The 17,896-nt window shown below is 41.4% G+C and overlaps 1 long non-coding RNA gene across 1 annotated transcript in view; it reads right to left on the bottom strand.

Moving 5' to 3' along the window:
- Positions 1–16,910, bottom strand: part of LOC142830501 (uncharacterized) — a 33,691-nt gene extending 16,781 nt beyond the window's left edge. Inside the window, exons 1-2 of the long non-coding RNA XR_012905798.2 lie at positions 16,753–16,910; positions 6,189–6,287 (exon numbers count right to left, since the gene is read on the bottom strand). This is a non-coding gene — a long non-coding RNA (uncharacterized LOC142830501). The remainder of the gene's footprint in view (positions 1–6,188; positions 6,288–16,752) is intronic.
- Positions 16,911–17,896: the final 986 nt, after the last annotated feature.

Genomic DNA, 17,896 nt, shown 5'->3' with positions numbered 1-17,896 from the left:
CTGCAGGCACCACACCTTGAAGCTCCCAGTGGTTCTCTGTTCTGGGCCAATGGGAGCTGTGGGGGCAGTGCCTGGAGGTGAAGGGGCTCACATACTGGCTGCCACTTTCTACAATTCCCTTTGGCCAGTGCCATTTCCCATTTACAGTTACTGTTTGAAATCTATCAATTAACAAGGTGTTGATCCATTTAAAATGGGCTATGTAATTTTTTATCATAACTTATTTATTGTCCTATCATGTGGCACTATGACAAATGCCTTACAGAAGCCTAGGTATGTTATGTTGAAAGTTAGTTTTTATGAAACAGATCTGTTAATCTAACAAGCATGGTTTTTCACTTTTCCAAAACTTTCTGGAGAGACTTTAAATATATGCTACAATCCTTTAATGTTTTTACGGATTTCATCATATATCAACCTTACAATGATTTTTCTCAGGATCAATGTTCATTCACTAGTTTATATTTACTCTGATCAACATTTTTAATAGGGCTGTCAACTGATGTGCATTAACGCCTGCGATGAATGCAAGGCAGGATTAACGCATTAATCACAGGTGTTGCTGCCCCTTTGAAGTGCCACTCTGGTGCTTCAAAAGGGCAGTGCATGAGAAGACGGGGAGTCCCCAGCTGACCCCAGGCTCCCACAGTGATGCCCCTTGGAAACGCCGCCGCTGCATTTCAAAGGGGCAGCTTGTTGTATCATGCAAGCAAGGTAGTAATAAACTTCAACAGGCCTTTATTTACCAAAGGTGAAATCTCTTTACAAAGCTGCTGCTGCTCCCTTCTGTAGCTCTCTCTCAGGCCTGGCCCATCTCCTCCCCCCTCCTTCCTGTTTCCTGTGCTTCCAGATTCCCAACAGCCAGTGCTTCGAGTTCTAATAATTACAAGCAACACAGCTGCATTAGCTGGAGGACTCCAGCTGATCCTGGGCTTCCGCAGCGCTGCACCTTTGAAACGCCACCGCAGTATTTCAAAGGGGTAACGTGCACGATTAATCGTGATTAAATTTTTTAATTGCAATTAATTTTTTAACCGCTTGACAGCCCTAATTTTTAACTGTTGGTAGTCTTTAGACTTATGACACAAACGGTTCGTGAAAACTGCATTGCAAGTCAAAACATAACACAGAACTGCAATCCACTCCATTATGGAACCAAGTGTCATGAAGTTGAAGCCAATATTGTAAATTGAATCAGTATCAATTCAGAAATTACGTGACAACTGTCAAAGATGGAACGTTGTAAAGTCAAGGACTGCCTGTTTTAGCTTTCAACAGTTCTCTGGAACATCTCTAGTGTTATAAGATTTAAATTTTAAATGGAGTGGTTTAAAATTAGTGAACATGAGAAAGTTAAAAAAAAAAATCTAGATATGGCTAACAGTAGCAGAAGCAAATCCTAGAGCCAAACACAGGGCAGATTATATTATAAACATTTTTAATATGAATATATTTCTGATTGTAGAACTATTAGCTCTATGTATCTTTTTAATTCCTACACTTAGCAAAAAACTAAAATATATATAAAAAAATCCCTCTCCTAAAGGACGACAATATGAAGCAGAATCTAAAGGTCATCTAAAAGTAACAGAGACTCCCATTGCCTACAACAGGCTTTAGATTAAAACATTGATAAGCTTTAGAAAAGTTAGAACTGAACGCTTCCTCTGTTATTGTTTTGTAGTCCTCAAAATGCTTGTCTAATTTCAACTAAAACTTTAAAAACTAACAAAATCTAACCTTAATAAACTTGTAGTGTAAAATTTAAAATAACTTGGTTGAGAGTACTGAAGTTAGAGAAGGGACCAAAAATCTGGGGAGTGACAGGACATTTATTTCAATCAACTAGTCCTTTCACAAAAAGCAAAGAAAAATAAAAAAGTAAGGACTTCATTTCCAAAAATTTTTTATTTCCAGATAAATAACACTGAGAGCATACCCCATGTATGTATAACTACTACTGATAAAAAACAAGGTGCAGATTAGTAACCACAGTCTCAAAGTAGGCTGACTTTGCCAGACAGATATAAATTACAATAGTCAGCAGTGGAGCCAGACTGGCAAACACCGAATTGCCACTAGCGAGAGAATGAATTCTTGAGATTGGCATGTGGATCTTGTAAGATCCAAGCTTGTGTCCTAAAAGGTTATGGACACGGTTACTCAAAGTGCTGTAAAAGAAACTATGGTTTCAACAGATGATGCAATGCCCATAAGTAAAAATGTACTATATGTGTAAGTGTCCTTGGGAATTGCTTCAGTGTACATACAGTATCTGGAATTGTTAGGAATTGTTAACTGTGACGATAAAAGGCTCTAGATGTAGTTTATATGCACCAAACCTTACAATTCTATTGAGGTTATGAAGGATAAACTATTAGTTAGTAGGAATTGTGTCTGTATAGACCACCAGAAGAGAGAACCACAAACTGCTACATACAACCGTGCACCCAGAACCTACTCACCACTTATATAGACATGCATCTAATTTTGCAAGCCCTTATCCCAAAAGCAGAAAATGATAAAAAGTTTACAATGCAAGATTATGTATTGATAGAGCTAATTATACCAGCGGCAGAAATGTTTCAGATAAAATGAGAAGAGTCCTGTGTCTTCATCCATCTCAACTCCCAATTCCTCTCACTCGCTGCCCATACTCACAACTGCAGTACATTTGCCTTGATCTTTAGGAATGGCATGAAGGCTTATTTCCCCGACTTTCCACAGTAGCAGTTCAAGGAAAGGAAATCTTCCTCTATCCCTCTGTAGTGGCATAGGTCATAAAGTATGATCCAGTTTACTTAACACCAGCTCCTGCTACTGTATTCCAGCATGAGCAGCAATAAGGGGGGCTCCCAGCAAGCACCTCCTAGAGAAGGGGTGAAGCAAAAGAGCCAGATCCAGCCTGCCAAGCAGGTTGATTCGGCCCATGAAGGCCCTGCCACTCCCCTGCCCCCAGGCCGATCAGGGCCTAGGGACGGGGGAGCGTGCAGCACTTAGAGTCAACCCTGGCAGTTGACTCTGAGCCCCATGTGCCAGAGGACAGGGAGCGAGAGACTTAGCGATCTCCCACACCCTCAGGCCAATCAGGGTCTGGGGAGAGGGGAAGCACATGAAGTCTCCTCCCGCCCTGCCAGGACTTCACATGCTCACTCCACCCCCAAACCCTGAGGGGCCTGAGGGTGAGGTGAGTGCACAAAGTTTCCTTCCACCCTGCCTCTGTAAGTAGTGTGCCACTGCTCAGCTGGCAGTTAACTCTAAACTAGGGATGTAATGGTATAGTTGGTTAAACAATTAACTAATAAGCAAAAGCTTATAGGTTAATGCTACATAGTATACACATTTTCCACCACCTCTACCCAATACATTTTTTAGCAGGCTGGCCAGCAGCCCAGCTCAGTCCTAGCTTGTACTGGGTCCTGGACCTACCCCTGCTGCAGCTCTGCATTTAAAGTGTATTAAGAGCCAGGTGAGCAGGCAGCTCACTCAGTTCCAACTTGTACTGGGTCCAGGGGCTCAGAAATCTCCCCCTCGGACAGGGGCTGCCCAGGGACTATAGAATGGTTGACTAACCGATAAAAATTCATGAGGTTAATCGACTATTCAATTAACCGATCCCTAAGATCCCTATTCTAAATGCAATGCTCCCTTGCAAGGTGGGGGCAGGGAATGAGAGACTTTGCATGTTCTCCCTCCCCCAGGACCTGATTAACCTCAGGGCAAGGGGAGCTCACGAAGTCTCCTCCCACTGTCAGGACCATGGATATCTAGAGGGAACCACCAGCTGTTCAGAACAGCTGGCCGTTCAATGCGTGCTCCCCCCCCCCCACCAGGATCTGTGGATGGGGAAGCAGAGAAGTGTCCTGGCCCAGCCCCTTCTGCCTGATGTCCTGCCTCTTTCAAGGCAGCCCAGAGCCACTTCCAAAATTTCTGAAGTGGCTCCTGATCAAAAATTATTGCCCACCCCTGTCCTAGAGTATCCATGCTCATCTGAAATCATACGGGACTGAAATTGGCATGCCACAATGGAAAACAGGCCTGTGGTAATGAAAAACTTTATAAAAAGGGAGAAAATCAAGACAGTCTCAGGAAAGTTGTGCATAAAATGTTCAGGTCTTGGATAAATCCTGGAAGAGCATTTAACTTTTTGTATTCGTTACCAAAGAGAGAGCCTGCAAACATCTGAAGGTTCCTTCACCACTAATTACACCTCAAATTAAAACGAAAAGAATGTTTAGAAAGAGAGATTAAGGGCCTCATCCTTTTCACACCAAAGTCAATAAGCATTTTGCCAATGAGCTCAAAAGCCAACTCTGTGGCAGCTTCTGATCTTAATTACACTAGTGGAGGGAGCTGACAGACTTTGCAAAGTCCCTGAACAAAGTGTGGGGGGCCTTGGCTCCACACTCTCCAAAGGTGTGGGCCTTGGGCAAAAGGGGCAGGGCTGAGGCAACCAGCCCTCAGCACCACCCAGAATATACCACGTCACAGCCCCACTTCCTATACAGCTCTCAGAGACACCCAGAGCGTGCAATACAGCAGTCTGGCAGAGATTTAAAGGGCCTGTGGCTCTGGTAGTGGAGGCTGGGAGCCCTGGACCCTTTTGAATCACTGGTCCCTAGGACAATTGCCCTCCTGCTCCCCTCTGTCAGCATTCCTCCACTACTGCAAAAACAGATTCAGAATCTGGCTGTTGCTCGCTCTTTGGAATAATTTCTACACTATAAATAACCTTTCGATACAAGGATTGTAATTTGTTTAACACATATTGGTATAATTTAAGAATATGCAAAACACAAAAAGCATTTTTATTTTATTTTTAAAACAAACCCCTTAAGATTTCAAAGTACTTGTAGAGATTTCAGGCAAGTCTTTCCTCTAGTCCCATGTCTATGGAAAGGGAGAGTTAAATTATAAAATTTGCACAAATAAAACAAAGGAAAGGCAGATGTTCAGCAAATTGATCACAGGAATTACAGGAAACAAGCTTTTCAATAATTTTCAAGTGTAACGTACAGTCTCCTCATCAAACAAGATGATAAAACATTATATATCTCAGTTCTTTTTACTTTCTTAAATCCTCTCTGAACAGACCTTAAGCTAAATATTTCAATAGCTTAAAATCATTGAAGTTAGAACAGCATACTTCCCTTTCAGCATACTTCCCATACTGCCAGCATGTATGAAAATGTCACACTGGACTTGGAGAAGTATGTATTGTTTTATATTACAATTTGATAATATTCTGTTATCAGTTCTGCTATGGTTAGCTATATAAACACAGTTATACAGTTAGGCTACGTCTACACTGGCCACAATTTCCGGAAAAGCCATGCAAATCAGGTAAGTCAGGATAGGGAAATCCGCGGGGGATTTAAATATCCCCCGCGGATTTAAATAAACATGTCCACCACTTTTTTTCCGGCTTTGAAGTAGGAATAAGAGATCCTCCGGAAAAGGGCTTTATTCCGGAGGATCGCGCCAGTCTAGACACTTTTTTTCCGGCTTTTCCCCAAGCCGGAAAAAAAGCGGCGGACATGTTTATTTAAATCCGCAGGGGATATTTAAATCCCCTGCGGATTTCCCTATCCTGACTTACCTGATTTGCATGGCTTTTCCGGAAATTGTGGCCAGTGTAGACGTAGCCATACAGTTCTGCTATGGTTAGCTACATAGAATGTAATGTACCATAACTCAGGACGTATGGCAGTTATTTTCAAATCATGCTCTGTTTGATGAGCGTTCTGAGTAGGAGCTTGCTGAGTCATCCCAGAACCTGAGGAGTCACCTGTGAGTCTGAGCGTTCTAACCCTATTCACACTGAGCCTAATTGGACTCAGAACCCTCTGACTCAGGGATGATTCATGGCACTCCAGGACCTTTCTCACATAGAATGCTCGCCAGCTTTTCCTGGAGAGATGACCAAACACATGATCATCTCTGCTTCCAGTTGCTGAATTTGACTACTAGACAGTTAAAACTGTATTCACTTATTGCTTGTCACTGTAACCAATTGCTAGTGTTGCCACAGTTCAATTTTATTGACTGATATTTCTTAAAAGCATTCTGCATCTCTAAAAACTGGCAGAATTTCTCAGATAGATGAATCTATCTTTCTGAATGTTGAGGTTTGGGTCATAGCTAGTTGTTATTCATATTACTGAAAATTCATGAGTTTTCACACAAACCTGAAGGAGTGTATCTCAGGCGCATGCAGGTCAGGTGGATGTAGGCAAGGTACCCATAAAACCTCCATCAGGAGCTATGCTTCTCTGGCAGATTTTATCCTATGAAAGAAAAGGGTTCATTGTGTAACTACCCATACATATGTTCCAGCAGCTGCAAATGGACCTATAATAGTTAATGCACAGCTGCTAATGAATAATGTATTTTATGTCAGCAGGTGAACTTCCCATAAGTTTTCTGCTTGCCTATGTAGAATCTTCATCCTCTCATTAAACAAAAAACAAAACAACCCCCCCCCCCCAAAACCACAGACCCACTAGCTAACCATATCTCAGATATTTGTGTAATATTTTTATGGCTCTTATACACTTTATATACCTGATCCAAATACACTTGCAATTACACTCGCAGGGGTTCAGTTACCAAACATTACACACTCTATTTTCTTCTACACACATACATGAGCCTCAAAGCAACACTAAATCACAGCCCTTGCACCAAAACTTCTACTCTAGCAGGCTGTGTCTACATTGGCACCCCTTTCCGGAAAAGGGATGCTAATGAGACACTTCGGAATTGCAAATTCCACGGGGGATTTAAGTATCCCCAGCGGCATTTGCATGAACATGGCTGCCGCTTTTTTCCGGCTCGGGGTTTTGCCGGAGAAAAGCACCAGTCTAGACGGGATCTTGCGGAAAATAAGCCCTTTTCCGGAAGATCCCTTATTCCTACTTGAAAGTAGGTTAACTTGAAAGTAGGAATAAGGGATCTTCCAGAAAAGGGCTTATTTTCCACAAGATCCCGTCTAGACTGGCGCTTTTCTCCGGCAAAACCCCGAGCCGGAAAAAAGCGGCAGCCATGTTCATGCAAATGCCGTGGGGGATATTTAAATCCCCCGCGGAATTTGCAATTCCGAAGTGTCTCATTAGCATCCCTTTTCCGGAAAGGGGTGCCAATGTAGACACAGCCGCATTGTTTTCCCTGTATGCCCTTTGAAAAGGTCCATCCTGTACACTGAATCAGGCAATTAGATTGTAGCACGGTATTTAAGTCGCAGGGGGTAGAGCACTAAGGGTACATGGAAAATATATATTCTGGCATTTCCTAATTTTCAAGAACTTTGCTTAGCAATCTAAATAATATTCTTTTTATTTAGTACTGTGGTACAATTTATTAGGCTTTGTTAAAAGGAAAAAGTAATAAAGAAATCTTATGATGTGCAACTGCAAACATCCCTGCATAATTCATAACTGAGAGGGTTTAAATCCTGAATCATCAGCACATCATGAGTTGGTGACATAATGTGGCTATTATCCAGGTTAGTGAGGAGGAGTGAAAAGAGGGGAGATTGTGCTACTGCAGTCCCTGCTTGTTCTCTCTCCTGCTCTGGCTCCTGAAATTGAGGGCACTACTTCAGCACATGATCGTCTACATATATTGGAGGACAGCAACTCAGACAGCATACTGAGAACAGTGTGGAACTTTTGGAGCAGCCCAGCCATGTTCTATTCCTACTCTCCTGAAGAGGCTGCCTGCTGTCAAGGTTCCTAGTGCATTTGCTTTGGAGGTGGCATGAGCATTCTTTTTCCTTTTTCAATTAAAAACATGTGAATTAGTAAAAGAATATCCAGTTATTTTTGGCATAGTCTCAAAACATAGCTGACAATGCAAAAAGACAAAATGGAAACAGTTAATTTCAACGTTTCTATCTCTGCTAAGCTAAAACATACAATTCCATGAAACAAAGAAAAAAGACTTTTTGCCCCTTGTACTTTTTCCCGGACAGATCTCCAAAACCTGTTGTAAACAATGGTTGTGTTTTGCCAACAATGGTGGTGTTTTAGCCTCTCAAAAAATATGGAAGGAACTTTTTTTATGATGGGAAGTGTAGGATACCTTAAATACCAGTTCCCCTTGATCAAGTGTGAGAAGTCAATCAATAAATGTCCTCTCAGCTAGCCTATACAGGCAGTCCCCGACTTACGCGGATCCGACTTATGGCGGATCCGCACTTACGAACGGGGCTAGTGTGCCCCCCCCAGCAGACCAGACTTTTGTTTTGGACCCTAGGGCAGAGCAGCTGGGGCGCTGCCGATTGGTCCTGCAGCGCCGCTCTGGGCACTACTGGACCAACCCAGCAGCACCCCAGCTGCTCTGCCCCAGGTCCTGATTCAGCCGCTGCTGGTCAGTTTCAGCAGTGGCTGAATCAGGACGCCTGGGGCAGAGCAGCTGGGGTGCTGCTGGGTTGGTCCAGTAGCGCCGAGGAGCGGTGCTACTGGAGCAACCCAGCAGCACCCCAGCTGCTCTGCCCCAGGCGTCCCCAAGTCAGCCGCTGCTGAAACTGATCAGCGGCTGATTCCAGGAAGCCCGAGGCAGAGTTGCTCTGCCCCAGGCTTCCTGGAATCAGCAGCTGATCAGTTTCAGCAGCAGCTGACTTGGGGAAGCCTGGGGTTCTTAAGTTGAATCTGTATGTAAGTCAGAACTGGCGGTCAGTTTCAGCAGCGTCTGAATTTGGACGCCAGTTCCGACTTACATACAGATTCAACTTAAGAACAAACCTACAGTCCCTATCTTGTACGTAACCCAGGGACTGCCTGTATATACGGAATTTGAACCTGATGGGACCATATGACACATGCAAATTTTGTAACTGTCACAGAAAGTCATTTCTGAGTAGTCTTACAGAGCTTATTGCCCATTGGGGGTATGTTTGCCCTAAAATAACACACTCGAAGACAATACAGGTCAGAACTGAGGCAATGTCATAATGCATTCAGTAGAAGGCAGTGACCCAAGGAAATGGGGTACAAGTAGCAGCTGGGAGCTGAGAGAGTCCAACTCAAGACAGAATGCACGGTACACATTACTTTACTGATACAATCATGGATGAGATTATCAATATCATTCTATATGCGGACTTTGCAGGATAAAAACCATTAGCACTAGTTTATGTGTGTAAATAAACTCCTGAACTTCTAATCAAAATGAAGTATTGGTTAATCCCATGCTTGGACAGAGAAAGCACAAGCGAAAATACCAATGGTAATGCCAAAAAAAAACAACCACAAAAACAAAAACCATGTTGTTTTTATAAAGTCTACTCAATTGATCAGTTGACCAATCCTTTTGTGAGCAAAAATCATGTTTTTCCCATAACTGGTTTTATTGTTGCACAAAAGCAAACATTCTTCAATTTTCATTTAATAAGTCAGTTATAAAAAATGTATTCCAGAAGTTAATTCAATATTGAATAACTGTAGACAGCAAATATTGCAACTGATTCTGAGTTCTTAGTTTTCGTCTCACCATCAATACAGCAGTTTTAATGTTAGTTTAATAACTGAAAATAGGAGTTTCTAAATATAAAACAAAGAACAGCAACAGAGATTGTTAATGAGTTATTGCATGCACAGTCACATTACATTAATTTTTAAGGTATTTACATAGATTTTTTTAGATTGAAAGTTTTTGTTGTCCTGTAGTGCCACCTTTTGGTAATAACCAGGACTGCAAACTATACGTTTTGTGGAACTCACAGAAGTTACTTCCATATAAGTTCTGCAGAAGCCCCCAATTTTGATATGAAGTGACCTCACGTATACAGAAATTCCCTCAATCCCCTGTTTTTCATTGGGATTTCTGGTACAGGGAATTGCCTATTTGTCCAAAATAGGGCAAGTCTCAGAATATTCCACTTTTTGGATGCTAAGACATCCAGGGCTATTTCTTTGGCTGTAGCAAAGTGTGCACACAACACACTTCAGCAATGGAGTGTCTGGAAAGATGGCTAAGTCACCTTTTCACTCTCCAATCCAGTGGACTGAGGCTGGTCTCAATATAAATTACAATAAACTAATGTACAATTGCCAAGATCCACAAGTAGCCACTGCAAGCAGCTGGTGTGTATTATGGTACTGAGCAGCTCTAGCTATGTTCCCTTTCTCTGAGGTGTTGGTGTTCATTCCATGGGGATTAAAGGCAAATGGGGGCTGGGTATACCTATTATTCTCTAGTCTGCCAATGGTGGGTGCTTCAGGATGGGCTGCCTTTTTACAGAGAGATTACACACATCTCTAGTCTGACTGCCGTAAATCTCTCCACTCTGATTGGCTCTCCTTTAGAACTTGCCCTAGACATGCCCACAAGCATGGCTACCTCAGCTTCACTCATCCAACCTAACCCCAGATATTCAAGGACATTTCTTTAAAAGTTATTCTCAGTTTAATTGTGTTGCCAGATAATTAAGGTCTTAACCATGAAAAAGTGACATGCTTGCTCTGAATCCAGACAAAGAATTCAGTGTAATATTGCTTGCTGGCTAAAGAAGCAAGACGCCAGATTGACTAACCCAGATATGTGGTTTTCCCAAAGTGATTGAGTGAAGGTCTCACTTCTACTTTGTATTTTTTTTATTGTTAAGATCCAAAGGGAGTGCTCTTTAGTAACTGAAAGCCAGCTTATACTTGTTTATACCATTGGGTGAGAGAAAACTGAGGCACGACTCATGTGAGGAACCATGCCTGACTGCAAGGGGACATCCAAGGACAACTTGTAGCAGGATAATGCCTAAATGAATTCTGCCCAAAATATATGAGCTGTCTCCATTGTTTAACTTTTTTTTTTTAAACAGTCACCCAAGACTGTTTAGAGAGCAACCCACCAGATCTGGTCACAACAACTGCTTTTTCATAAAGTTACAAAATAGCCCTCAGCAACAAAACAAAATCCATAGCCCAGAATACATGTATTAGGATTATCCTAAAATAACTATACTCAATGATCAGGAATCAAAAATAACCCAAGGATACTATCCCTCCCTGACAAAGTTCAACAAAAGTTCATTGATAGGAAAAAGTCAACAGCTCAGTATAGTACAGGTTGGCCCTTCCTGCTCCAGCTCCTTTGGGATCTGACTGGACCCAGCTGAGGGATTTTGCCATAAAAGGAAAGGTGATTTCTGACCCCCTTGCTGCTGTCCTCACCCAGCTTCCTGGCTCCCCTGGGCAGCCCAACTGAGCCATGCACCAGGCTTCCTGGTTCCTGCTATCCCTCCCACTGCCCTTCCTGAAGCCCAGTTGGGCCACATGCTGGGCTCCCAGCATGCTCCACCTTCCCCTGCATTACGCTGGGCTCTTGACTGTCCCCCCTTTTCTCTACAGCATGCCAGGACTTCCAAGATCAGCAAGTCCTGGCATGCTGTAGAGAAAAGGGGGGACAGTCAAGAGCCCAGCGTAATGCAGGGCCATGGATGTTGCTTGGCCAGAAAGAATCACAGTTTATAGAAGTGCAACTTGGAACTAGAACTAGAGGTGGACGTAGACTATCCAGCCTTGTGTGTTTAAAAAAGGTGATTATTCTGCCCCAAGTCAGTCCCACATACTATCTATGAATTCAAACAGAAACAGCGTTTGTGATGTCTTGTGGAGCAGACATCTCTGGCATAGCCAGAAAAAGCAGAAATCTCCCAGGCAAGTTCCTAGAGAGGTCCACTGGAATACCTGATCCAACCAGAAGCAGACTTAACTTCCTCTAACTCTGAACATGGGTGACTCATAGGAAGAGTAGCACCTGCTGATCGACCATCACCTGTCAGAGATTAGTTCTTTGGATCTAACTCAGGTTCTTCAGAAGACAAAAATCGTCCAGTTGGTGGTCATGATTGTTTTCCATATTTTCTCAATGTTGACTATTGTTTCTTCAGACAATGTTTCAAGAAAAACAAGTGTGTATGCATCAGTGGCTTCATTAGTAGTTCCACAGGTAATGCCATAATGGGGGTTTGAGAGATTGTTCTATAATCACACAAGAACCAAGACAGCCTCATGTGCAGTGATCCTTTAGTATCTTTCTCCGGTACCTTCTTAAATGACAAAAAGCCCTCTCCGCTAGCCTGTTCCTGGATTGGTGATAGGCCGCAGATGCCCACTAGCTCTCAATAGGGGCTGGAATTCCACAATCTCAGACAGTCTACATGTGTTAAATGAGAAACTAAACTTCTCAATAGTTAAAGATGAGATACTTTGGCCAGAATGACTTAGAATGGGCATCCATCTAAGGAACACCAATTAAAGAAAGAGGCCAACATTATGTAGTCTGAACCTGCCCATTCGCAGGGTGATAGTCAGATACTGGAGACCCATAGTCTTAGTTGTTGGCATGTGGCTACCTGACATAACTTCTGGCCAGAGTTTTTATACTGGTAACCTAGAATTTGTTCTGTGTAGTTCCTCCAGTGTTAACTTTCTTGCCTTGTGAGATATTATGACTCATGATGCTCAGTGAAGAACTTCACAGTTTTAGTTCCAAATACTTGTGAAAATAAGGGCATAAGTCCAAAGATACTGTCAGCTGGGCCATTAAATGCTTAGATATACCTGGGACAGAAAAAAGGTTTCAGTGGGTCCACTGAATTATCTGCTTAGCTGACAGTAGAGTGCCTTCTACTCTAGCTAAAGTTAGGACCACTTCTTGAAGTGGAGAAGTGATTTCTGAGTTTTACCCACTGGCAACTGATTGAAGCCATCTATGTTAGCAGTTACTGGTCCAGGCTTATAGTTTAGGTAAATATTGTTAGGCTGTTAACAGCATTTTCCATGCTATACAAAAGTACTGCCCAACACCATATGGTAAATGTCACAAGTATTCAACAGGATATGGTCAGATTTAAAATGCACCAGGTGTTTGGCTGATTTCTCTGAAAGCAATCTCCTGATTTTTACTCTAGTGCCACCTTTCCACTTTTTTGAGCATTGCATAAAAGCAAGCCACCTTGATAGATTTGCTAATAATATTTTAAGAGGCCAAGATATGCTCTCATAGTCTTCATATTCTCATTTTGGAAGCACTGCTTTTTTATTGTGCTGAAAGTATTTTTGTTGTATTCTGGGCATTCAGGAGAATTATTTTAGAAGTTCTTAAACATGTATTCCCAAGAGGGAAGTTTAGTCTGATTCCTGAAAGTCATTTTGAAAGTTAATAAAGAAGCAGTTATGGAGACCTGACCTGCTCTGTTGCACTCTCTGCGAATACTGAATGGCAGCATTATATTGGTGATGAGACCCTGATCCAGGCAAAGCACTATATGTGAATATACTGTAAGAGGTCAAGGTGCTCCTGAGGCACTGTTTGCTGGGCCTGGCTGTCTTTTGGAGTCGAGAGAAGGGACCTACCATCCTGAAAAGCTTTTGTGAGTACCCACAGTTATAGAGATGAAGACTCTCTTGAGTTCTTCAACCACACAAGGAATCAGTACGCTACAACAGGATGCATCAACCTGAACTTCAAAAGGAAACAAGAACATGTCTATGGAGAATATGTCTGCTTCTATATATTGCTTGATGATGTAACAGGGGAGACAAAAGACTAAGTTTATCATCCTCAATATTATGGGTTGTGAGACCTATGGACTGATTCTTAATCTTCTGGAGCCAAATATTTCTGAGACTAGATGAAGCCCTAAGAAGGTTAAGGGAAGCCAAGCTGTGATGCAAAAGTTCAAAGTGAGTTTTCTTGGAGGAAGAGATATTTAGGACCTCATGTTTTGGGAAAAAGACTACAACCACTAAATGAGAAGGCTAAGGTCATCAAAGAAGCTCCGTGAGAGGTATAAGGATCTTGCACAGAAAGGGATTTTTGCATAAAAAGGAAACGTCCACGCTGTTTGTTTTTGTGCAAAAACGGAACGAGAGTATGCAAATGAAGTGCGAGAAAATACTAATCCGCGCTTTATTTGCATTGCCTCTTTCGGCGAACCATGTAATGTAGACAAAGCCAGAAAGTATAACTTTGTCGTAACCGCTTAAAGAAAGCTTATGTCAGTGTGCTGGCAAACTCTTTTGCGATGAAGAAAAAAGAAGTGTTTTGATCTGTGGCAATATCCTTACAGGAAGTATGAAAAGTATTAGCATTAAAATGTTAGTCATTTTTATCAATAAGCATCATTCAATTGCATATTTCTATTGGAAACCCATATGATTCTTTTATTCTCTAGAATATATTAGTGTACTTGGAAATCAATATTTTCTATCCACACAACTTCTTGCTATAGCTTTCAAATACAATGTTATTGTTGCCATTATGTCAGTCTTTTAGCTGAATCCCACTTGTTAAATTCACCTGGCATCTAGAATTTAACATATACAGCTTTACAATAGGAGAGTCACACACAGAGAAACATCATTACTTTGTATATTCCTAAAGGGGTAGAATTTTGAAATTTGATACTTTCACTTACTGCTTAATATCGAAAAACACTAAATGTGAAATTTGACCTTTCCATCAGAGGTTACAGCAAGTTCAATACTTACTTTAAATGAGATTGCAACCAGTCTAAAGGTCTCTAAAAAAAAATCACATTAGGGATAACTATACAGCTTAAATTATTTTCTTCAATAAATCAGCCACACTGGGCATGAGGCCTCCAAAGTATGCTAACAGGAAGGTCATTAATTCTATTTACTAGATTTTCAGTAAAGAAAATGTTCATGAGACTGGCACTTAAAACTTACACTGCTCAGTTTTGCATGATGCCATCTAAAAGGCTATGCTGTAGTCACAAATGTGGTCACTGGCTATTATTAGCATTCCAGTGAGAATAGAAAGCTGACCTAAGTGTAATGAGGGAAAGTTAAATAACTACTAAAGGACCCCTGTTAAAATCCTGCAGGTATGGGGTTTTCCTGAATTAGGATCCATCACCCATTTGGTCACTGACAGGAGAGAGAAAGAGTAACTGTAAGATAAACTCACAGACATTTATGTTAAACAAGGAAAACAGCTTGACTCCCCTTTTCCTTCACAGATAATGGTTACAATATCCTATACTTAACAGGTAAATTTTCTTCGGATCACCAAGAGCTGATAGTCTCAGCCTGGACCCAGACCTACAGCTGCACCTGGTGAAATGGTACAGAAGGAACTCAGGCACTGCTGATAGCTATGGGTATGTCTACACTAGCCCCCTAGTTCTAACTAGGGAGACTAATGTAGGCATTTGAACTTGCAAATGAAGCCCAGGATTTAAATATCCCTGGCTTTATTTGCATGTTCCCGTCCGGTTGCCATTTTTAAATGCCACTAATCCGGACTAATTGCCCATGACTACACGAGGCAGTTAAACGGTAATTCGAACTAAGTCCTTAGTTCAAATTACCCATTACTCCCCCTGGAATAAGGTGTAACAGGTAATTCGAACTAAGGACTTAGTTCGAATTACCATTTAACTGCCGCGTGTAGCCATGGGCAGTTAGTCCAGACTAGTGGCATTTAAAAATGGCGACCGGACGGGAACATGCAAATAAAGCCCGGGATATTTAAATCCCAGGCTTCATTTGCAAGTTCAAATGCCTACATTGACCTCCCTCGTTGGAACTAGGGGGCTAGTGTAGACATACCCTATCAGATTCAGGTAAGTGAATTCATCAGGGTAGTTGAGGTGTTTTCAGGCTCTCTCAGTGGGTCTTCATCCAGGGAGGTGAACTGATCTTATGCCACAGTGCCAATACAGTACAACTTTTACCATATTCTGCCTACCTGTGTTTAAAGATTTAATTACTTCTGTTCCTAACAACATTATTAAAAATATATGTTAGTAAGCTAACTGCATATATCTGAATTAAAAAATGATGTATTAATCTAAAGTCACTCTTCAGTTAAAATACCTCCAAATAACGTTACAACAGTAAAAGCCACAGCCCTCCAAAAGAGGAGCTATCAACTAGTAAATTGACAGTATGAACAGAGATTATTCGCACCTCTTTCCCAACTACAGAACTTCTAAGGTCTCCAGGTACTATTATAACCTTGGGTGGGCTAGACTTTTTCCAGTGCCTTTAAAAAAAATCTCATAGAAAAGTAGAGGAAGACCCAGATTTCAAACTTTGTGCAATTCTCACTGAAAATCCTAAATGTGAGCATTTCCACAGGCAAATCCCAAAAGCAACTAAAGAAGTTAATTTAATTAAATAACTTTATAAATTCTTATGACAAAAAACAAACAATAAATCTAATTTTTACAACATAGCACAGCTATTTTATAACCCACAGACATTTATATTACAACAAACACAAATAAGGAGAAAACCAAAGAAAAATTGAGTAGTTCAGTCCATACAAAACTTAGTAAGAAGAAACTGAGAGATCCCAAAAGCTTAGGTTTAGTTCACTTAAGTCTACATTAGTGTTTCTGGTCACCAAATATCTGCCCATATGATGATCTGTACCATCTTTCTATTTGCTTGTACAAATCCTCAGCTGGAATTTAGGCAGACTCCTCCTCTGCTGTGGACCACTGCTACACAGCCAGCAAACTGATTAATTAATTCATTAAGTTACAAGTATTCAGATATAAAGAAAACTCAGTTACAACCAAATACAAAAACTGAGAATACCAACATAGAAATAACTTTTGACATTACAACCTTTAAAGAAAAGCATAGAATAATACTAACGGAGAAAGTTAACTAGAACATTTTGGATAAAACCAAACAACATTCAAAACATACAACCAAAACAGAAGTTATTACCCTCCCACTTTCCCCTTGCTACAATTAACATTGCTCATCTTACCTGGCAGACATCATCACAATCTGCTTCAGGAACAAGAGACAACAGCCTGCTTTCTGCTCCTGAGCTCAGAGTCTCACAGAGAACACATGGCCTTAGAAAAACAACCTCCATGCCTGCTTGCTCATGAAGTTTGACACCAGCAACAGAGACAGAACCTATTAGAGCAGACCTCCAAACTACCACACCCAATGCCAGAAACTTCTGGGTGTGGCAGTGCTAAATCTGACTAGCAACAATGACTCAGAAAACAACTGGCTGGTATGCCCCCCCCCCCCCCATCCATAAGTGTCTTAAAGAGATATCTCTCTATTAGGTACATGGCAAGAACTCCTTATCTCCCCCCCCCCCCCCACACACACACACACACGATCTGCATGAGCACTCTTCTCCATCCAGTTCACTCTCCTAAGCAATGTAGCAATGTAGCTGAATAATCAATTTAGTGAGATGGCAAGTAACTGATTCAACTTCCATTGACTTTAATGTCAGGTGGATCAGACCCCAAAGTAACCATGCCGTAAATAAACTTAGTAAACACAACCAAATATATGATTTTCTTTAAAAAGCCTAACCCTCTGATAACTTAAATCAAAAAGAATTTCATCCCTCCCATACAGTGCTCATCTCTCCCACAAATGGGGTTATTCCAGGCTAACTATCTACTTTCAAACCTTGGTCATTTAAAAAGTAGGGATAAAAGAATTTTTTTACATGAGAAAAGTGTAATTTTTCAGTTTTCCCTCATGCTTCAACTTTAAGCTGAAATCAAACCTCGAAAATTTCAGAAAGGAAAAAAAAAAAAACAGTAACCAAAAATGAATAGCTGCAAACTGGATTACTTCCCTTATATAGAGGTTCCCAACTGCTGGGCTGCGGACTGCTGCTGGTGTAATCATGGGTAGGCTTCACTTCACTGCCCTTCTCCAGTATCTAAAAGAAACCTCCACTCCCATAGCAGTACTGGAGACCCAGAGTTCAGTCTGTAAGGAATTTCAGCAAGGATTGGCCAGTGTCAGCCACCCTACATTCAAGTTCCAAAAGAAACTAAAGAAATGATCCTTAGTACAGGATCTTTCGAAAATGGCTTTTCTTTTCGAAAGAACTGCGTCTAGACTATGGTTTCACTTTCAAAATAGTGTTTTTC

Source organism: Pelodiscus sinensis, chromosome 8 (genome assembly GCF_052426305.1).
Source record: "Pelodiscus sinensis isolate ZL-2025 chromosome 8, ASM5242630v1, whole genome shotgun sequence".
In the NCBI taxonomy this organism is placed as follows: Eukaryota; Metazoa; Chordata; order Testudines; family Trionychidae; genus Pelodiscus; species Pelodiscus sinensis.
Note: the sequence above shows the minus strand (reverse complement) of the source record. Positions and strands in the feature narration are given on the sequence as shown.